This window comes from Curcuma longa, chromosome 8 (assembly GCF_044706935.1).
Source record: "Curcuma longa cultivar G26 ecotype Majalengka, Jawa Barat chromosome 8, ITB_CL_G26_1.1, whole genome shotgun sequence".
In the NCBI taxonomy this organism is placed as follows: Eukaryota; Viridiplantae; Streptophyta; class Magnoliopsida; order Zingiberales; family Zingiberaceae; genus Curcuma; species Curcuma longa.
The window spans coordinates 4,112,302-4,117,447 of NC_133868.1; the positions used below are offsets into that span (position 1 = coordinate 4,112,302).

General features: G+C 37.5%; 1 long non-coding RNA gene across 1 annotated transcript; it reads right to left on the bottom strand.

The window, feature by feature from the left end:
• On the bottom strand, nt 1-911 carry LOC141832884 (uncharacterized). The gene is made up of 3 exons (XR_012602168.1): nt 775-911; nt 507-584; nt 1-78 (listed from the first exon to the last, which is right to left on the bottom strand). It is a non-coding gene; the product is annotated as an uncharacterized LOC141832884 (long non-coding RNA).
• Between the last annotated feature and the right edge of the window lie 4,235 nt (nt 912-5,146).

Here is a 5,146-nt window from a genome sequence, read left to right on the forward strand (position 1 = left end):
CTGATAACCATATATCAAATAAGAACCTCCAGAAATTATATCCTCGTATAGTATCAAATCCCACAATCAATCAGGGTCCTGCAAAAAGCAGAACAACATCCTAAATGCCATGACATATCAAAGAAACCCTAGTCTGGTTTTTAAGGGTTAGTTTAACCCCACTTAATTAGCCTAACTCAAGTTAGACTAATCTAACCATTTGGTTGCTATTAACACGATTTAACTAATCCATTAATTAGTTGTATTAATCAATTAATACAACTAATCTCATGTTTAATCAAACCCAAGCTAACCAACAGTAGGTTAATAAATCCAACCTAACTTAATCAAAACCTAATCATCACGGATCAAAAACCTAACCTAATAGATCAACAACAATCACAATAGTTAGCTCTAATAAATTCCAAAACCAAGTCTCCATTTCATCGAGATCCAACAACACTGGAAAATCCGAACAGCAACAAAATTCTACATCCACTAAAAGAACTCAAGATAAGGATCTTTACCTCAGTTAGAATCCAAGAAATCCAGCTCCAATTCTAAGCTCTGGTTCTGATCTACACCATCCTCATCATTAGATTAACCTAATAGAACATATCAAAGTCTTCTCAACATAATCCCACAGAAAATCAAAATCCTACAAGAATCGGCTTCAAGATTCAACATCCAAATTCATGAAACCCGGACAAAACCTTAAGAATCGATCCTGATCAAAACACAAAATCCTGAAACCTAACCAGTTCAAGCTCTAACCAGATCAACAAGGAGACTTACCTCGAATCTGGTCGAATGCCCTAGAATTCCTTGCTTTAGAAACCCTAGCCACCTTAGCTCAGCTTGGTCCAAACCTGCCGCCCGGCCAAATTCAAGAATTCTTCACCAAGATCCCCTCCGTTGATCGACTCTAATCAGCCTGCGAAGCACCATTAAATTCAGGAATCTACAGAACCAAAGACCCAAGAATCTAGAAGGAAATCAAGAATTTCAAGCCTACCGGCCAGTTCCTTCCCTCGATTCCAAGCTCCCCTGTTTCCTGTCGCCGTTCATGGTCACTGAGAGATCCCAGCTGCCACTGCGAGAGGCGAGAGGCGAACTGCCGGCCGATCTCCTAGCCACCAGCGACCACCGTGATATCTGCGGATGGGAAGAAGAGAAGATCGTAGCCGGCTGAGCATGAACGAGCGGAAGGAGAAAAGGAATTCGCGACCTTCGCGAACTCGGTGAAGAAGCAAAATCATGATTTCAAGGTTTCTTAACGGGCAGGTTTGGTTAACGGGTTTGAATCCAATTAGCCTTTAACCCTTTAATCCATTAACCTTTTAAAGCTAATTAGGCCTTAATCGGGCCTAGTTAATTGGGCTGCCCAATTAACCCTTTAATTGAGCCCAATTACTTAATTAAATCTAATTAAACTAAATTAACTCAATTTAATATCCTAATCCTTACCGATTAGGGTTAATCATTTATAATTAACCCTCCATAATTACCGTATTTTACACAGCTCCTTGGCGTTACAACGACATACTGATTGGTTATTCACACGCAGGAAGCCATCGTAGTAGCGTCTGAATTGATGTTTAGGGTTTCTCCTCGTAGCTGCTTATAAAGGCCAATCCAAGCACCTTCCCTTCTGGGCACCTGAATGTTGACGTGGAGGTTGGTGGATCAACTTTGACTCCGCAATGCCTTATCCCAATCCAGGCACCTGGAACCTTTTCGAGCGCCTAGAGACTGGGGTGTCTCGACCACTGGAACTCTACCACCTCATCTGTCTTGCTGGCCCAATCGATTGACGTTCGGGTGCTTGGACAGTTTAATTGCCTGGATCTAGACAAGGGTACCCGGAACTCAAAGTTCCAATCTCTCCTTTCTTGCATCACAAGTTACTCTAGAACAAAAACATAAGTAGGAATTGATAGTTTTGGTAAATTTTCTGATCTTAACTTTAGATTTTCAGTGAAATCCTAGGTCAAACTGATGCCTACTGGTCCCCTTCACGAGAATGTGTCCTCACCCACTCCACTCGAAAAGTTTACTTTTTGTCAATCTGGTCCTTCAGAGCTATTGGACTTTTGCTCAGCCTTGATCCTTAACCCCCAGGACTTCCATTGCTAGACATCCGATCCTCCAAACCTGCTTAAACTTTTCTGCCTAGTGCTCTGATCTGCCAAGACTCCCTGCCTAGTCCTGCTAATTGATTTGCCAATCCTCCAAATCAGGTCCCTGTCCATTCCTCCAAACCAGGACTTTCTTTATCTAGCCGTAACTAGGACTTTCCTGTGCTACCCGCACACTTAGTTCAGCTCATTAGTCCACTTCACAGACTTAACTTGAATCCTTTATTATTATCAAAATCTAGATTCGATCATGTGGTGTTCCTTACACCAACAATCTCTCCCTTTTTTATTATAACACCTATGTTCCAAGTTAAGTATAAATTGCTTTAATAAAAATAAGTTCACAATAAATTTTAATTCAAAAATATAACTCTCCCTTAACTCAAGATTCTCCCCTTGAAATTAAGATATACTTTAGAAAAAATTTTAAAAATAAAAATTTTCCCTCTCTCCTTGAACTTGACATGGTTCTTTTATTTTATCAATTGGTCTAAGAACCATCCAAGTCATACTTTAATTTTTTAAAAATATTTTGTAAAAGGTTTTCTTGGAAAAAACTAAGATGGTGAAGTTTTAAAAAATTTTCAAGTCCATTTTAAATAAGTAAAAACTATTTTTCAAAAGATATTTTTGAAAACTCTTATAACTTTGAACTTTTGCAATTCAAAACATTTTGAAAACTTTAAATTAAACTTTCTCTCCCCCTTTGACACAATCAAAAAAATAACTTAAAAAACTTTAGGGGTTTTTGAAAATATGCTGAGGGTTTTTGAAAAAGTTGAAATAAAATTTCAATCACGTTAAAAGTTGGGTTTGAGTCAAAGCATACCATTTATATACGATAAAAATACTTAGATAAAAAATGTATTCTTTAGTCACATGTCTAACTTATTGGCATTAGCTAACTATTAGAAGATAGCAGTTCTTACCAAGTTAGTCAAGTTTAAGTGTATCATTTCAATTAGTCTTTTATTGTGTAGAAACACTTAACCTGATCCTTGGTCGTACTTATTGTTAGCTCAGATTTATTTTGATGCACGGACATAAGCATAAAAAATTCAAGCTTTTTACCTTATACATCTCACACCGTTTTAGGTTTCACAATACACAAGTAAGTTATATCTAGTGTGCTTTATGAGATGCAGTTAGCCTAAATCTATAGATGCATGATCGTCTCTACTGAAAGTGCCTAGGCTAAGTCCAAATTTTACCTTTAATTTTGAAATAAAAAAATTAAAATATCTTTCTAAAATTAAATTTTTTTAAAAAAATGATAAGTAAGAAATTAAATTTTTTTTAAAAAAATATAAATAATAATAGATTTGAAAATCATGAGTTTTTTTAAAAAAATTAAGATAGAAAAGTTATTTTAAAAAATGTGATCCTTAGTCTACCAAGCACATTCCTAATTTAGCAAAAGATGTAACAAAATGAAATAAGATAAGATAGATCAATGCACTAAATAAGAAATGAGTCAAAGTTAACACAACACTAACTAAAGTCAAAATACAATTTAAAAAACGAGAACTAGTGGGGTCTACTAGGGAGGTGGAGGTAGGTGACCCATGCCCCAAGATCTGAGCATGCCCATCATCTCAGCGTGCCTATCCTAACTCCTCTCCTCTAAACTCTCAAACTGGTCAGTTAAGCTCGCAAACTGGCTAGTCACGGTCTGCTAGTAGGTAGCAACTGACTCGTGTAAACTAGTGACTGACTCCTCAAGTCTGATCACCCTCTGCTCCAGAGTGATAGGAGGTGAGGGTGGAGAAATCTAAAGGTGGTATGCTAGGTCGATGTCATCCTCCTCGTCCTCGGCTGCCTGCTCTTGCTAAGGCTGGTTCCCCCGTCTCTAGGATAAGATTTCATCCTCATCTATATGAACCCCAACTAAGGAGAAGTTTCTAATGTCTAACATGTCATACTCACTCACTAGTTTGACGTCATCTGAGGTGATGTCAAATCCAAGGGATGCTAGGAGTGAGGTCAAAAATATGGTAGTAGAGCATATAAACCCTCTTGCTAGTAGTGACACTAGATGAAAAAAATGATGGTATGAAAAATATGCAAACTAATGTCTATGTGTAATCTATGATGTAGTGTGTATAAAAGAAATATATGAAATGGTCACATCATCGCAACATCCTTGATAGTCAGGGGTAGAATACAAGTTACTAAGACTCTGTATAGAATATAGTCCTATACTCTGAGTCTAACTAATAGAAAACTGGATCACTGTAGGGACCCGCTCCATTTCAAAAAAAAAATATAAATGTATGATATTTAATGTAATATGTGAGTAGGGATCACTAAAAGGTCCATCCCTAGTGGGTAGCATAAAAATGAGCATGATGAATGTCTAAGTCCTAAGTAGGTTAGATCATCAATCTGAACTAAGTTATTGTATAACTTGACATACATACCTGTGTTACTGGGTTGGTACAATAAACTAGTCTCTCTAGGTCGTAATGCTCTACGACCTGCAGGAACGTATGCATGAACGTAAGAAAAATATCCTACATAAATATCTAGAATGCAGGGGTATAAATGATAATGATGTAAATCTAATCCTATGCTCCTCATAGGGGAATCTAGGATCTGTGCTGGGATACTAAAAGTCCTAGCCTTAGTGGTCTTCCTCTTAATCCTAATGCATAAATTAAGAATTTAACTAAAGAAAATGACTTAATTGAACTTAAGGATCGTTTAGGGGCTTACCTATACATATCGGATCGAAAACTTGAAAATTGACGACCTAGACAAGCTTGACGGCGGCGTGGGGGAGAATTTTGAAAGTTGGAAGCAAATTTAGGGGTGGCTGTGACCTAGGGTTCATGTTCCTATATAGAGGTAATCCGGATGCTTAGATTTTTAATCGAGGCGCCTGGATTTCACGTGGTGCCGAGCGCTTGGATTTTTTGCAAGTGCTTGGATTTCTAAAATTGAAGGCGTCTGCCCGAAATTGTGGCTGATGTTTGAGAAATGATTCAGAGCTTCTAGATTTATATTCGAGCGCTCAAATTTTATTGGGT